The following is a 17,632-nucleotide window of genomic DNA, read 5'->3' as shown; positions in this document are numbered from 1 at the left end:
ACAGGTAATCCCGCTCCAACCAGGCAGGTTGGAAGTCCAGCCGCTGGTCGATCAACTAGTGGACCCAGCAGGTGCACGCCCCCAACATTGGCTAACGCTACGTGCACCCGCTGAGGTGCACACGGAAATATCCTCCTTATCCATGTGAAGAGCGAGCCAACGCCAAACATCAGGATTCTACCGCCAGCCTTCGCCGGCGTAGCGTTCAGGGCCGGAGGCCTTTTCTGTAACGCCTGTGATGCAGCGTGCACGCTCGCCGCTGCTCACCGCCCAGACGCACGTGAACATCTGTATCAACACGGTCAGAACAGCTGCTGCCACTGAAGGTCCGATTCAGACATTCCTCTGACGTACATAGAGCAGACAGACAGGCAGGTAGGTAGACAGGCAGGCAGGCAGGCAGGCAGGCAGGCAGACAGACAGGCAGGCAGGTAGACAGGCAGGCAGGCAGGCAGGCAGACAGACAGGCAGGCAGGTAGACAGGCAGGTAGACAGACAGGCAGGCAGGTAGACAGGTAGGTAGACAGGCAGACAGACAGGCAGGTAGACAGGCAGGTAGACAGACAGGCAGCAGGCAGGCAGACAGGCAGGCAGACAGGCAGGCAGGCAGACAGGCAGGTAGACAGGCAGGTAGGTAGACAGGCAGACAGACAGGCAGGTAGGTAGACAGGCAGACAGACAGGCAGGTAGACAGGCAGGTAGACAGGCAGGCAGGCAGACAGGCAGGTAGACAGGCAGGCAGGCAGACAGGCAGCAGGCAGACAGGCAGCAGGTAGACAGGCAGGTAGACAGACAGGCAGGCAGTAGACAGACAGGCAGGCAGGTAGACAGGTAGGTAGACAGGCAGGTAGACAGGCAGGTAGACAGGCAGGTAGACAGACAGGCAGGCAGGCAGACAGGCAGGTAGACAGACAGGCAGGCAGACAGGCAGGTAGACAGGCAGGCAGACAGACAGACTGTCATCTGCGAGGTGAGACGGGTGCTCGTGCTGGAGGGAGGCAGGAGCCTGGACACGCAGCCCCTCTGGGTAGTTGGCGGCCCGCATCACTTCCTGCTCGGCTCCGGGGAGAGAGCAGACATCCATCACGCCGTGACGCACCCGAGCGCCAGAGGAAGCTACGCCAGCCTCGTTTATCACGGCCCATTAATTTGGCCACTGAGCTCGGAATTATTTTATCTGACGCACAGGTGAAACTCCACTTCCTGTAATTAAAGGCTGCGCCGCTCCGGGCGTGTTGACTCGACCCGGTTCAGAAACAAAGCGCCGCCGGGCCTCCGGAGAGCAGGTCCAGCACCACGGGTCATCCAAACACGCCTGGCGGAGGTCCGACGGGCCAGAACCAACTGGGCGGATCTGATTGGAAGGTCAGGTACCGCCAGGGTTCACCTGAGGCCTCCACTCATCTGAGAGTTAAGATCCAGACCTCATGCTGTGTGTGTGTGTGTGTGTGTGTGTGTGTGTGTGTGTGTGTGTGTGTGTGTGTGTGGCCAACCATGCAGGAACTCATAAATACGTCTCCTCTCGTTAGCTTTATCAACAGGTGCACACACACACACACACACACACAACACACACACACACAACACACACACACACACACACACACACACACACACACACACACACACACACACACACCGGCAGCAGGGTGGCGGCCCGACGCATCCAGGAGGATCCAGGATCTTTATTGTTGATTAAAAAGACGGAAAGGAGAGAAAAGTCCAGGTGGGATTTAGGTTTCTACACAGGCGATCCCCAGCTCCACGTCCGTGTGGGCACGGGCGACGTGCACGCGCCCAGCTGGAGTGTGTGTTGTGCTGCGTGCTCAGCGTTTGCACTTTGACAAGGTTTTCCATTCAAGATAAGACAGGCTGGCAGCGTTCTGTGGTACGCCTGCGCGCCACCTCACACCTCTCGGGGCAGGTAGACCTGCTGGAAGAGCCTCACCGCCGGAGCTCTTCCCAGCTAGCAGTTAGCTTAGCACGATGGGTTCGCTGAAACATGCAGAGCGACACGCGTCCACACAGGTGCGCCACTCTTCACAAGGTAGCGGTTGAGACCGAGTCCCCCCCCGCCCACGGGCTGGGAACATGTGACCCAGAGGGGGAATTCCGCTCTTTTCCCATGTTTTCCACGCCGCGGATGAAAGGAGCTGCGTGTAGAATGTCAACACCAGCGCAGCTGTGCTGAAACAAAAGCAGGGCGACAGCAGAAAGGACACGAGGACCCGATAACGCCACGTGCACAGGCGAGCCACGACCGGCACGATGAGAGGGAGCGATAAAAAAACACGGTCTCAGCTGAGAGGACGAGCAAAAAGAAAGGAAGATTAAAGGGGAAGAAGGAAACGTGTGTGTGGCACCTGTGGCTAATCTCATATCGCTCCTGCTTTAACAGGCTTCACCTCCTCTAAACGGACCCGACGGCCCGGAATCGCTCCTCTTTCATTCCCATCTTTTCCAGCAGAGCGCCCACCGAAGCATCGGTCACCGTGGCGACGTCCCCCCGTCCCTGTCTCGTGCCACTCGTCCCCGTTCATCAGGGGGACAACCACGATGTGGCTTCCTGCTAATGTCAAGGGAAAACTGGGATGTTTGGGCTGTCGCACACGTTCGATACGGAGGAGCCGCGGCTCAGAGCGGAGTTTCCCCGGAGGACCGACGCGCTCACGTGTTGTCCTCACCGTGGACACAGGCGGGACAAGAGAGGTGAAGGTTCGGGGAGTAAATGCCCCGCTCCCCTCCCCTCACACAAGGACGCCCACTGTCTTGGATTTGCCTTCTTGTTAGAACCTCGGATGGAGACGGGAATGGTGCCAAGCGCACCAGCTATTTCCTCCACAGCTGCGAGCAGATGGCCGGCCCGGGCAACAACGGCGTCTTCTTAACAAAGTGCCCCGGTTCCTTAGAGACCTCCACGCCCAACATTCACCACACGGGCCAAAGAGGAGGGAGGAATGCCGAGATGATGGAAATTCAGGTGGGAATTCTGCTGGATTATTAAAGAGGAAGATCCCTGAAGGCAGACGGTGACGACACCACCGTGACGGGAGAACGTGAGCGATGGGAGTCAAAACAAGCGTGTTCCAGTGGTGTCTGCAGCCCTGGAGAAGCCGCAGCGGCGCTAACGTTTAGCTAGCCCGTCACAGGCAGCTGAGGTCTCCATGCCTTAGCATGCTAGCGCTAATACATTAGCCTGCCGCTAGAGCCAGAGGAGGTGACGAGATCTTTATCCGATGCCTGGACGGTGTGAAAGAACGAGCATTAAAGATGGCCGTGAGGGCCCCGAGCGACATGGACGTCCCCGGTCTCATCACGGGCCACGGCGCCGCCCCGGTCGCCACAGAACCACAAATAAAAGAAACATAAATGTGGTGCTGAACTGCTTTGGTTACCGTGGCGACACTCTTTCACACTGTATTTGATGAGACCCAAGCAACACAGTCAGCGTTTCTTCCAGAGGGTCCCACCAGAGGAGCTGATCAAGGAGACGCAGCCCTGTGTGTGTGTGTGTGTGTGTGTGTGTGTGTGTGTGTTTCTCACCACATCCTTATTCAGGAATGGGGACATAACTTACTGCTTCGCTCACGTAACCTGACCCGTGCTGGTAATTGCATTTCTTTCTTTCACATGACTCCGTGTGTGTGTGCATGTCGGGGTGTGTGTGTGAGTGTGTGTGTGTGTGGGGGGGGTGTCCAAGGCGAAGCATCACCCGGAGGTCTGGGGCAGCCAGCAACAGCTGGCCTTTCATTGACAGCTTTTGAGGGTTGGTTAATATTTCAGTCCAAAGCAGTTGTGTGGAGGGAGGCGCCTCCACATTGTTCTTATGAAACACACGCGCTGAATGAGAGTATTGTCCTGACAAGCACGGACAGGGCTGCTCTCAAGCTAGCTCCACGGCAGCGCCAGCTATTTGGAGAGAAAAGCAAAGTATAATCACTATTTGTGCACCACTGTGCCAAAGCTAAAAATCATAGACGTGAGCCTGTCATCTGTGATGTTGTGCCAACTCAGCACCACCCAAGCCACATCTGAGGCCGCCTCCCCGCGCGGCGGCCCTGTTAGCGCGGCTAAAATAAAATCAGACAGTCGAGCACTGTTCCGCTCGGAGAGGTGGCGTCCACCGCCGGGGAGACGTTAGCGCCGGATTACCGGGACGTTAGGAACGACCGCTATCGGGGCAGGGCCGGCGTGTGTTCGCGCTGCAAAGCATTGTGGGAGCTGGGACTGTGCTGCTGTGCTAGGTGAGAGCGGGTGGAAAACTCCCAACAGGAGGAGGATGAGACGGAGGAGACTCATGGAGGGGTGAAGGAATGAAACAAAGCTCCGTTTGGTGTCCCAGGCCAGTTCCCCAGCACACGAACACACCCGGAAAACACGGAACGAGTGAAGACTCAGCTGAATATTTGGGATTTAGTCCTTTGGAATACAAGCCCTTGCCTATTTGGCCTCTATCTTCAAAGTGAAGCCTCAGTTAAAAAGAGGAGTAAAAAGCCGCCACTGACCCATTTAGCTTGAACAATTAGAGCCTCTGGTTGTTGATCTTTGCTAATGAATACCGTTACTGTTTAGAAGGTCCAGCCTGTCGCTCCGTGGGATCAGTCTCAGCTATCAAATAGCCCGTGTTAGCAGCTGGCGCTCTGAACATAAAAGGTGGCCAGTGCAAATAAATGCTAACTTTAGCTTTATGGCTTTGCTCACTTTAAGTCGAGCCAGGTTTGTTGTGGACAACTCTCAAAGCCATTTGGGGCCCCGACCACACCCTCCAGAGCCTTGGGAGGCTCTTCCCATTCGTTCCTTTTGTGACATCACTAAGATAATGGAGCCGCTCCGCTGTGCCGCTCCGCTGTGCTAAACGAGCGGTTCTGTGAGAACAACAGGCGTCCTGGCGTTGGCGCCGTTGGCAGGTATGCACCCGCGACAAGTTGCTGCAGAAAACTTCCAACCAACTCCACTTAGTCAAATGTCAAGTAGCTTTCTTGCGAAGAGGATCGCACCGCCGTACATGTTGTTGCTATGCTAAAGAGAAGCTATTCCCGGGTTTAGGGCAGGCAGCCGGGGTGGGACGCCACCAGAACCGCCAGCGGGCCAGAACCTTCTAAACTTGTGTTACGTTTGAATCAGGCCCCAAACTTGAAGAAAACAAACTGCAGAAGCCGTCTGCTCGTCACGTCCGACGCTAGCAAGCAGCGCAGGAAAATGTTGCTTCTTCCCTTGGCTCCTCGAAGGAGGGGTCCCAACTGACTTTGGAAAGACACACTTTGATTGTGCTTCCAGAAACGCTGGCAGATACGAAGAACCTTTCGCTTATTTACCTTAGATAAGCCATCAGAGTAACAGTGAAATAAGAAGCAACGCAAAGATTCCCGGCTCCATTTCAGACTGTTGCAATACAAATAATGTAACCGACGTCTACAGCCTGCAGCTCAAACTGCACGTCATCCCCATCCCACAGTTACGCCTCAGCCACTTGATTTAAGGGATTATGGAATTCTGGGAGAAACAGTCACGTCCGACAGGAAAGCAGGTCAGCGGTGGACAAGGTCCTCCAGAGAGGAAGCCAGGGGAGGAGCTGCCCTGGTGGCCACCTTGAGAACCAGCCATAGATGTGGAGCCCTGCGCGACCCCCCCGCCGTGTCCACAGCCAAGACAGACCCGAAATGAGACGCTTCTGTCCACTGTCCCTGTCCTCGTGCAGGAAACCCTGCTCGTGCTTCGTGTCAATGATTGTTGGACCTTTGATGTGAACTTTGAACCAACAGGACAAATGTGCTGCCTCTCAGGGGGGACACTGGGGGAGACACTGGGTGAGACACTGGGGGAGACACTGGGTGCTGTGGGACTGTCCCCACCTGTGAAGATCAAACAGGACACAGCCCTTATTACAGGGGGGCTGATCTAAAGCTCCCTGGCTGGACTGGTCACCCAAGAGGACATTATGGGAGGAAGCAAAGGCGTCCCAGATACAGAGGAACTCCCCCCCCCCACCCCCACCCCCGAGTCTGCCCTCCTTCTACCTTCCAAACATCTCAACGTCAAGTGTCCAGTTGCAGCGTCCACCTGGTCACCAGAGCCACACCCACCTGTGGACCAGCAGCAGGACGGGCCACGGCTACAACCTGCTGCAGCGCTCGGCTCATGCTAACGCTAACGCTAACCTTCAGTGGCTGCCAGCTCATTTGGGGCCTGAAAGAGCTGAAAGGGGAGGGGGGGGGGTCCTGCAGCCTGGACCAGGTCCTGCTCCTGCTGCTTTGTTCTGTGAGGCTCCCCGCTGCACCCACCAGGACTCTGGGTATTAATAAGCTCCGGTAACACAACACGGCGGGGCTAAAAATATCACATTTACTTTTTGTTTGGAGCTCTCACACGCACACACGTGCACGCACATGCATGCACATGCTCGCACGGCGACACCCATATATGTAATTAAGGTGCCATGTGTGCGGACAGGCTCCACCGTGCGGCTGCCACCTGGTTAAATAAACCACATATGGAGATAACGTCCACGCTGGGCCGTAAAGTGTCCCCGTCCCCCACAGCAGGTCTCTCTGATGCTAACGCGTCCCAAACGCCACATCTGTGTTTGCAGCCTGAATAGAGGCTTAATTATTGCTGCGTGCTGACGCTGCAGGTGGCCCCAGGTGAGGCGACCCTCGCGCCGGCTCCTTCCTGATCCTCCTATTTACATTTCTGGGCGCGGTTGCCTTTGTCTCTCCGCTAGCACGGCGTGCGAGCGTCGACAGCGCCGCAGCCACAGCCTGGGACCCGTCCTTTAGGAGCAGAATGTGGCTGCGGCCTTTTTGGAAGGACTCCAGTGTTTGTAGTGCAGCTCTGCTTTGATAATAGGCCTCAGTATGTGTAAGAGTGCTGGGCTCCAGCCAAGGTACACAGCCTTTGCTAATAGTTAACAGAGTGGGCAAACAGGAGAAGGCAGCGGCACGGAGGTAGGTCAGATGCTCCGGAGTCTTCCTCCCTGGCTCCGCTTCGGCTCTTGGCGCCGTCCTTTGAGCCAGAACTCTCCAAACATGCGTTTGCCTCAGATTCATAAACACGCTGCTGACTCAGTCGCTTCCCTGGAACATCTGGAGGCATCTGCGTGTTCTTGGGGCCGACTGCCTTTGATCTTATTTGGCTGGGCTAATAAATGTTTTCCCTGCAATGTTAGCGTGTCCTGGTGAGTCCTGCGGATCAAAGTGACCCTGTGAGGACACGGGAACGCATCTGGGCCGGCTCAGACCTCTGTGGACCCAAAGCTTCTGCTGGGAGCCGCCGTCCATCAGGTGGTTTGAAACGCCCAGGCTCGGCCGTCCCAAACACCACCTGCCTTTTGATCCGGTCCCGGTGCAGGGACCAAGGGCGGCTGACACTGGAGCCGCCATGATCCGTTTGATCTGGTCCGTGCTCCTCGCGGCCTACAGGAAGCCTGACTTTGGAGTGAGTGTAAATACGCCGTTACGTAACCCAGATGCAGATGATACTACCTTCCAGAGTCCCCGTCCAGGGTCAAGGCCACGCCAGCACAGAACCTCTTGAACGAGGGGAACGATCCTCGCGGCCGGCTGACTTGAGACTTCGTTGGCTGTTCCCCCTGCTGGCCTTAAACACCAGGGGGCCTCTGGAGTAGCTCTCGGAGCACCCGGAATGGTGGACTGGCAGCATTCCTGCTGGGTGCCAGGGTATTTATTCGAACAAGAGAGGGAGGCACCGCCAGGGACCGCTTCTAATTAGGAACAGGCAGTCAGGGGGTCACAGTCAATTGGAACGGGTCTCCTGGATACACAGCCTGGTCCTAGGGGAGGTGGGACACCAGGCCCAGAAGGTTTAGGTCTGGCTGTTTAAGCACCAGGGTCGCCGTGTGCCTGCGCTGGGTCACCTCTACCACCGGGGGTGAAGCTAAAGCTAACAAAGGAACCTCCAGAGATGGTTTCCTTCAGAAAAGGCCAGACGCAGCGTTGTGTTGGACCACACGGGACCTGAAGCAGCAGCAGAGTGGTGGTCGTGGTGACCACCCGGTCCCATATCCTTCCACTCCATTAAATAGTCCACATGCTATCAAAGCTAGCTCTCCCAAGGAGTCATCAATCCAAATAATGTGCCAGTAATTCTCTATTGTTCCTGACTGTGTGGAGCTCGTGTGTGTCCCTGTGTGATAGAAATGCCTTTAAACTGCGACACATGTTTTAGGGGTTGACTCCCCACAGTGTGACGGTCTGGCCTGAACAGCACAAACGTGCACAGGCGACAAAAGAATCCTGCACACAAAACACAACGATCTCAAATAAAAGTGACAAGTGAGAGGCTCCGTAGTAGTTCCACCCCTCTGAACCTGAACACTTCTGATCCTGTTGGTGGACAATGTTTGCTGCTTCCACCGTCAATAATTAACCTGCGTGTGTGTGTGTGTGCGTGTGCGTGTGTGCGTGTGCGTGTGTGTGTGTGTGTGTGTCCTGGGACATTGTCCCCTCCTCATCTACAGGCAGCTTCAGGCTGATTTTGCTCTGTAAAGCAGGAGACAGTGATGGAGGATAGAGTCAAACTAGCATGACTGTCTGAGAAGAAAGAGGCAGGAAGAAAGGAAAGGTCAGAAAGGGGACATGCTGGTGACTGGCTGGACGGGACCATGTGACTCGTGAAGACATAAAGCATTTTTGTCAGCAGCGTTATCTTCCAGGATCTCAGCTCACAATATGGCTTTTGTAGTCAGGCAGCACTGAAAGATCTGAGACACTTTGATCCTGCTTAATAGAGTTTGGTAAATGATCTCAGTATGGGAGCTCCACACACACACACGCACACACACACGCGTTGGAATCTCATCTATGATCAATGACCCGACCGCTCAAGCAGAAAAGTAGCAAATGTGCATTTCATTTGAAATATGAAAGCAAATAACTGCAGTTGTGCTGCTGCCAGGAGCCCAAAACAAGACATGATGGAGCCACGCTAGCCACGCTAGCCACGCTAGGAAGCGCCACAGCGGTGGGACGACGCGTTGAAGCTACCAGCGAGTTCCAGGCAGTCTGAAGAAGACGGGGCGGCTCCAGGAGAGGACAGGAAGTCTGAGGCGAGGGTTACCTTGGGCGGGAGGAGCCTCACCTGGCTAACAGGAGCACTTGCTTAAATGAGATCTCAAGTCATTAAGATCAAGTGGAGAGCAGGTCTGGACAGGCTCTGGTGTCAAGCTCCCAAGAACCGTGCCCCAGTGAGTTTGGGAAGGCAGGAACCGACAGAAAGGACATAAATCTGAGGACGGATCAACAGATGCCCGCTCACTTCCTGCTCACTGGAAAATCCCATTTCTGCCTCAAACATCTGGAAGAGAAGGGTCTACTTCTTCCAACCTGAGGCGACGCCACACCAAGATGTTCCAAAGGGCCGGTTCACCTTTATTACCCACCACAGAGAGGCCAGTTGGCCCTGTTGCCGAGCAACCGTAGATGCACACCTGTGTAGCGCCATCACCCAGGGAGCTTCGCTGCCATGGTCCGGGGTTTGTATGTCGCCCGGTCACACCGGTGCGAGCGGGGCAGGTGGGCAACACGGACACAGCTTTATAGGAACATTTGCACCTGCGGGGGGAACTACCAGGACAGCTGGAGCTTCCACAGGTGACCCACAGCACCGGCGAGTCCAGGAAGAGCCAGAGATCAGCCAGCCAACGCTTCACATATGTGCTCGGGGCCCTGAACGCACCGTCGCCCCGCCCTGGCTTTATTGCCAAGAATACAGACATCAAAGGGAAAGCAGCATTTGTGCCAACACTCATATAGACACACACATGTGTGTGTGTGTGTGTGTTCTTTTGTTATCAGCGGTGACACACTCCTCCCTTCTAAAAGATGCAAGGCGACACAAAGTAAACAGTTCAGTTGACTTTGTAAATGCAACATCTTAAGAGGAGGGAGAGACGACATCACTCTTTCATCTCACCGAGCTGCAGGCTTTGATCTCAGCAGAGGAAGCGCCGTCCAGAACTAGGACCCCACCATGTGCAAGTGGGGGGGGGGGCAGAGAATGTGGGACGGCGTCTAGACCGTGTGAGAGAGGCTGGGGAGCTGCAGTCCCTGGCCTGGCGGGTCTGGGGGGCCTGGGGGGCCTGGCGGGGCCTGGCTCCCAACAACAAAGGTGGAATCACTGTAGAAGGGAGCAGATAGGTGACGCCTGGGGGAGTGGCCAGTGTTTCCTCTACCTGTCGCTCCTGCCCCTCCCCTAAATGCAACGGGGGGGTCGCTGAGGGCCATATGGAAATCTGAGCGTGTGGGAGCAGATCTGTGGGAGTGAATGTGAATCACCTCTGCAGCGGGCAGAAAGTCTTCCCCTTCCGACCAGAACGGCGGCAGATCAAAGAAAAGAGCGGGAAAGCAGAGGGAAGCTGAGCTTAAAGCGGCTTGTGCGTGTGCCAGTGATGGCGGGGGCTAAAGGGCACGTGGGGACAGGCGACTGCTGCAGGTACCGGGGTCTAACGTGCACGTTGGGAGCAACAGCTGCTTTCTAAAGGCAGGATTCTGTGTAAATGATGGGTTGATACAGGAGGCTCGAACACTCATGGCCGTAATTACAGAGGAATCCAAAATAACACAGCTTTAAAAGCTGACCCTAATTAGACAGCCATAGCGCCCCCTCCACGGTAATTCCTGCTTTCAACACAGCGTTAATGGAGAAAACAACGTTTCATTTCACTCTGGCACAGAGGAAACGCTCTTAATAAAAGCAGCTCTTTGCTCTCTCTTCCCAGCGTGCAGCTGCACGGCTGCTCCCTGCGACTGGACCGGGCTGAAATCAGAGCCCACGGCCATGATGTCAGCCCTGACCGGGCTGGGATTGGGTTGCAGCCATTATCTTTAACACAACAAGGTGGCTTATTCTGGCAGGCCTGGTATGCTGCAGCGACTCCAGACCCTGCTGGAGTGAAGGCTGAGCCACCACAGCTCCGAGAAGCACCTGATGCCAGCCACACCTGTGTTCCAGAGGGATTGATCTGCCTCCCAGAGAATCCAGTGTGTTCCAGAGGGATTGATCTGCCTCCCAGAGAATCCAGTGTGCTCCAGAGTGATTGATCTGCCTCCCAGAGAATCCACTGTGCTCCAGAGTGATTGATCTGCCTCCCAGAGAATCCAGTGTGTTCCAGAGTGATTGATCTGCCTCCCAGAGAATCCAGTGTGTTCCAGAGTGATTGATCTGCCTCCCAGAGAATCCAGTGTGCTCCAGAGTGATCTTTATTATCGAGGAACACAAACAGCGCCAACAGAAGGGGAAGCAGGTAAAACACCTGTGTTCCTCCACCTTCCTGCAGGAGGGGACACAGGAGCACCCCTCCCCCACCTGTCCACACGCTCGCTCAGAGGAGATGGAAATAGTTTGGTGGTGATTAAACCCTCCACAATAATTACGAATATGTTACCTGCTGTACACGCTAATGTGAAGGTGGAATTACATAAATATTCCACCAAGATTCATTTGAACTGATTCCAGGTGACTTTTCTACAAACATTAACATCAAGAGTTCTGGAAAAGCAAACAGACACATGCACACAGTGCGTTAGCAGCAGCAGCAGCTACAGCAGCAGCTACAGCAGCTGCTACAACAGCAGCAGCTACAGCAGCAGCAGCTACAGCAGCAGCAGCTACAGCAGCAGCAGCAACAGCAGCTGCTACAGCAGCAGCAGCTACAGCAGCAGCAGCAGTAACAGCTACAGCAGCTGCTACAGCAGCAGCAGCTACAGCAGCAGCTACAGCAGCAGCAGCTACAGCAGCAGCAGCTACAGCAGCAGCAGCAACACAGCACAGCAGCTACAGCAGCAGCTACAGCAGCAGAGCAGCAGCAGCACAGCTACAGCAGCAGCAGCTACAGCAGCAGCAGCTACAGCAGCAGCAGCAACAGCTACAGCAGCAGCAGCTACAGCAGCAGCAGCTACAGCAGCAGCAGCTACAGCAGCAGCAGCTACAGCAGCAAGCAGCAGCAGCAGCAGCTACAGCAGCAGCAGCTACAACAGCAGCAGCTACAGCAGCAGCAGCTACAGCAGCAGCTACAGCAGCTACAGCAGCAGCTACAGCAGCAGCTACAGCAGCAGCTACAGCAGCTACAGCAGCAGCTACAAGCAGCAGCAACAGCAGCAGCAGCTACAGCAGCAGCAGCTACAGCAGCAGCAGCAGCTACAGCAGCAGCTACAGCAGCAGCTACAGCAGCTACAGCAGCAGCAGCAGCAGCAGCTACAGCAGCAGCAGCAGCTACAGCAGCAGCAGCAACAGCAGCTACAGCAGCAGCAGCTACAGCAGCTACAGCAGCAGCAGCTACAGCAGCAGCAGCAGCTACAGCAGCAGCAGCTACAGCAGCAGCTGCAGCTACAGCAGCAGCAGCAGCAGCTACAGCAGCATAGCAGCTACAGCAGCATAGCATCAGCTACAGCAGCACAGCTACAGCAGCAGCAGCAGCAGCAGCAGCTACAGCAGCAGCTACAGCAGCAGCAGCTACAGCAGCAGCAGCAGCTACAGCAGCAGCAGCAGCTACAGCAGCAGCAGCAGCAGCAGCTACAGCAGCAGCAGCAGCTACAGCAGCAGCAGCAGCTACAGCAGCAGCAGTAGCAGCAGCTACAGCAGCAGCAGCAGCTACAGCAGCAGCTACAGCAGCAGCAGCTACAGCAGCAGCAGCAGCACAGCAGCTACAGCAGCAGCTACAGCAGCAGCAGCTACAGCAGCAGCAGCAGCTACAGCAGCAGCAGCAGCTACAGCAGCAGCAGTAGCAGCAGCTACAGCAGCAGCAGCTACAGCAGCAGCAGCAGCAGCAGCTACAGGAGCAGCAGCAGCAGCAGCTACAGCAGCAGCAGCAGCAGCAGCAATACTGTGGAGAAGCCCTGAGGAGTGGAGGCCAGCCTGTTATCTCCTGAGGAGATAGGAAGTTTGGGCAGGAAATCTAGCAGGGGGGGGGCACGGGCCCATGTGGGAAGTGCAGTGTAAACAGTCTGTGTTTTTTAATCAGCCCAGCTCATGTTGAGAACTGGACACACTTTGATGTTCTCCCTCAGCACCCCCCCCCCCCCCACACACACACACACACACACACACACACCCCTCCCATGATCCCAAGCAACTGTGCTGAGCCTTTTGGGGAAACATGTTGATACCAGCCCCAGTGTGTGGCGGGACGGCGGAGATACGGAGCGGCCGAGGGACAATGGGAAGGAGGCGAAGGAATGTGAAGTGGTGCAGGGTTCGCTGCTCCTCAGCCTGACCAGCTCTTATTGGAACTGATGGCCTTCAAGAGCCGTCAAGGGTCACCACAGGAGAGCATGAAGGGAAGGACACCGGGGGGTTCTAATGATAGCTTCTGCTTCAGTCCAAGTCCTTCCCTCAACGGTTCACACACTGTCGAGAGCTCCTGGACATTAGCTGTGGATTAACCCCCCCACTGGAACATCTAGTGCCAGTCTGGCTCTGAAAGGTCCTTAGTTCGTTACTACAGACAGTCAATTGACTCTGTGGAAGAAGAGTGATCAGAAATCCCTTCCTCCAGGCTATCTCTGAGGTCATCTGGAGACCTTAACTCAGAAGCCATGGTAGAGCGTCACGTGCACCGTGCACGGCGTAGAATATAAGCCAGGACGTAAAACGTGCAGAAGCAGCGAGGACCTGTTGGAACAGGCCTGCACGGCACAACCTCCTCTTTCAAAGTGAAAAGAGCCTGAGAGGAGAGAGTCCCACCAAATTAGGTCTTGACGCTTCTCAAGGAACCAGAAAGATCACCGATGCATCTTCATCAAATCCCTGCTGGTCTCAGCTAAGTTCCTGTTCCTGATCAATCATCCTGTTACCAGCAGGGCAGCTCAGGCCAAGTCAGCAACAACATCTAGACAAGAGACCAATCCCTTTGGAAGAGAGGAGAATAAGCATGGATTCAAAGCAGGAGGTCACAACAGACGTTTGGTCCAGGACCAGAGTTCTGCTGGTGCCGCCCCTCGGAGGAAGGTACGACTCTGCCGTGCCTCCGGGGTCTTCATGCTCCAGGAGCCTTCGTCCAGCCCTGAACCCCAGCTACGGTTTCATAAACATGTCTAAACGTTGCAAAAGTGTTCAACAGTATCAGTTTATTACGCCGTGTGTCAGAAAAGGAAGCTTCCAAAAATAACTGAGAAAATAACTGAGAAAATAACTGAGAAAACAACTGAGAAAACAACTGAGAAAACAACAGAAAACAACTGAGAAAACAACTGAGAAAACAACTGAGAAAACAACTGAGAAAATAACTGAGAAAACAACTGAGAAAACAACTGAGAAAATAACTGAGAAAACAACTGAGAAAACAACTGAGAAAACAACTGAGAAAACAACTGAGAAAATAACTGAGAAAACAACTGAGAAAACAACTGAGAAAAACTGAGAAAACAACTGAGAAAACAACTGAGAAAATAACTGAGAAAATAACTGAGAAAACAACTGAGAAAACAACTAAGAAAATAACTGAGAAAGGCCTGAAAGCTGAGTGAGGTGGAGGTTCATCCCCAACTGATGTGCAGCTCAAATATTCCACAACTCCTGATGGAGCCATCTAGGGAAGAAGCTCCTTAGGTGTGTGTGTGTGTGTGTGTGTGTGTGTGTGTGTGTGTGTGTGTGTGTGTGTGTGTGTGTGTGTGTGTGTGTGTTTGATCCCATTGGGCTCCAGACAGGAGTCAGAAGGAGGACACAGCACGTCTGCTCGTGGCCCAGGTGAAGCTAGCAGCTACCGATACCGAGCCATGGAGACACCTTACCTGCATGAGTTTCCCCTCTGCTTGCCCAGCGCTTCCTCCCACGAACACCCCTTCCAGGATGATGGGCTTCCCCGACAGATTGTGATTCAGCAGTGTCACCTTGATGACGGCTCGGTGGGCCTGCCGCTCGGACTCCGGGCCCGGCTGGCCCAGCACCACCTGCAGGGCCGCCATGAGCAGCCACGGCCAGAGCGCGGCCAAGCAGCGGGGATGGGCGCTCATGGCCTCGGCTGCAGCGGCGGTGCCCGGCCGCACATGGTGGACTCTAAAGCAGGCAAGCACCGCGGCGGGACCGTAGGGAGGGAGGCTCCGTCTTTATGTGTCCGGCTTCTCCTCTTCCGCCCTACACGACAGATGGGACAGGAATACAAGCTCGAAAGCTCGGGGCGTCCATAGCAACTCACGCGTAAAGTTCCGAAACTTCCATTCAGCACGTTACTCAAACAGACGCACGGCCGTGCGCGTCGCTGCGCACATGAAGCGCAGCGCAGCGCCGAACAAAACTGTCCTCGGATCCAAAAAAGATCCGCCTGGGTGCGTGTCGGGCTTTGGCGCTTGGTCTCCGTGGACCGACCCCCGTCCCGACAGGAGGGTTCTGGTCGGGCCGAGCTGCTGTGATCCGCAAGGGCAGGTCCCGGCACCGGCAGCAGCAGCAGCAGCAGCTTCCCCGTCGCACTAAGGTTCCAGCCCAGGCCAGTCGCTGCACCTTACCATCACATGTTGCCACCGAACACGGCTCGTCACGCACATCCTACGGGCGCCACATTTGCGGGATTAATCCAAAAACGTCCAGCGCCGCGTCGTGAACTTCAAAGTCTGGCTTGCAGTTTGCCGACGGAAAGTTAGAGAGCATGCTGGAGGACTGGCGCGCCACCAAGTTGGGGAACGAGCTCACGGCCAAGGAGTTGCGAAAAAAGACTCCTCGGAGGACTGGCTGGATCCCGTGCGGCGGTGGATCCGCTGGATCTAATGATTAACCACAGCGACGGGGCCAGCGTCGCGCTTCGATTCTAATTGAACTTGGTCCCCAAACAGAGCTGTGCCGAACTTCCGCTGGCTTTTTTCTCCATTCCCATAAGATAACTAGGAGCTTCTCCCTGAACGCCGCTGCGCCAAAGGAGAGTCGGACCTCCAGAAAACTGCGCCGAGGCGTCTGAAAGCAGGACCCGACAGGCGACCAGCTGCGAATCCAACCCGAGGGGGGGCCTGTCTGATCCTGGCCACGGCTCCAAGTCGCTGAAGAGGCGAGACGCCGTTACAACAGGGTCCCAACGAGTCCCCTGACCCGGACTGTCTGGTACTCTGCCTCCCCAGAGTCCTCATTGACGGTCTACCTGCTCGCTGTCCGGCTGCCTTCACGGCGGGTCGGAGAATCCAGACGGCGCAGAGCGGAAGACTGGGAAACTTCCGAGTTGTACTTGAAGGCCACACTGAGGTGCCGAGAGTGCGGCTGCGTTTTGAAAACCCAGCCGGTGGCTTCCCCTAGCGGGCAGGACCCGGCACGACAGGCAGGCAAAGACCAAGACAGAAAAACATTGCTGCAAACAATGTCTGACAGGACAAAAATGATTTACAGACTGTAAATAATAACCTAGTGATTAATGTAAACTAGAGGAATAGATACGGTTAGAAAATTCCCCGGGCACCTGTGAATGATACATTCTGCTGTCACCAGGGCTGCTCTTATTACCGGTCATTTTGATATTAATATTAGAATATTGGCATGTTAATGAGTTGACATGGGTTCATCTTTAGATACAGGGGTAGCCATTAGCTTTATCCTGCTTGGATTAGGAAAACGTCAGTAGCCTGAGAACTTTGTGCCTCAGTCTTACGCGCTTTGCTGACTCTGCAGCGCCCCCTATGTTCGTGTAGCACACACACAGTTCACACACCGATGAGATCACCCTGCCCTGAAGTCTGACCTGGGGTCATACCGAGCTGTTTATCATCTGTAAATCATTCAGGGATGGCCATGAGTTTTGAGGATTAGCACCAATGAAAAACACCCCTGAAACATCTGCCAGGGAACGAGAAACCCGGAGAAGAAAAGAAGAGAGAAAATGGATGGAGTCAATGAGGCTGGTCACATTCTCCAGAAACGTGTATTAGGGGAATTAATACATTTACTAACGACTGATACACCTGATGTGGAGAGAGGAGGGGAGGGGAGAGAGGGAGGGAGGGAGAGGAGAGGGGGGGGGGGGAGAGGAGAGGAGGGGGGGGAGAGGGGGCTTTTCTTTTTTTTCGTCTTCTTCTTCTTTTCTTTTTTCCTTCTCTTCTTTTCTGTCTTTTTTCCTTCTTCTTTGTCTGTCTTTTTTTCTTCTCTCCTGCTTCGTTCTCTTTCTCGTCTTTTCTTTGCTTTTTCTTCTTCTTCTTTTCTTCTTTTCTCTTCTCCTCTCTTTCTTCTCCCTTCCCTTCTTTTCCTTTTCTTCTTCTCTTCTCTGCTCTTTTTTTTCTTCTTTTCTTCTTCTCTCCTCTTCTTTTTCTTCTCTTCTTTTCTTTCTCCCTCTTTCTCTTTTTCTTTCCTTTTCTCGGATTCTTTTTTTCTTCTTTTCTGTCTTATGCTTCTTGTTTTTTTATTTCTTTTCTTCTTTCTTTTTTCTGGGTCTTTGTCTCCTCACCCTAACTTCCCTCCTGAAACCGAAAGAGAAGCTTGTCTCTTCAGAAGCTTCTGCGGCAGCAGGTCCAGGTCAGGTTGCTGCCGTATGCTGGCTCAGCAGAGAGGCTGAGCTCTGGGTTGGTCTCCACCTTCAGGAGCAGGACTGTTATGAGCACTGACGGTTGAGGTTGAGCTGTCATTGCTGTTGAAAGAGAGATGTGAGCCTGAACTGGACAGACTCTCAACACAGCTCTTTGGCAGGCACTCTTTGGAAGGATCCAAGATC

General features: G+C 54.5%; 1 pseudogene; it reads right to left on the bottom strand.

The window, feature by feature from the left end:
* The window catches only part of LOC130538057 (E3 ubiquitin-protein ligase RNF43-like), a 56,539-nt pseudogene extending 40,446 nt beyond the window's left edge, over positions 1-16,093 (bottom strand).
* Between the last annotated feature and the right edge of the window lie 1,539 nt (positions 16,094-17,632).

Source organism: Takifugu flavidus, chromosome 14 (genome assembly GCF_003711565.1).
Source record: "Takifugu flavidus isolate HTHZ2018 chromosome 14, ASM371156v2, whole genome shotgun sequence".
NCBI lineage: Eukaryota > Metazoa > Chordata > Actinopteri > Tetraodontiformes > Tetraodontidae > Takifugu > Takifugu flavidus.
Note: the sequence above shows the minus strand (reverse complement) of the source record. Positions and strands in the feature narration are given on the sequence as shown.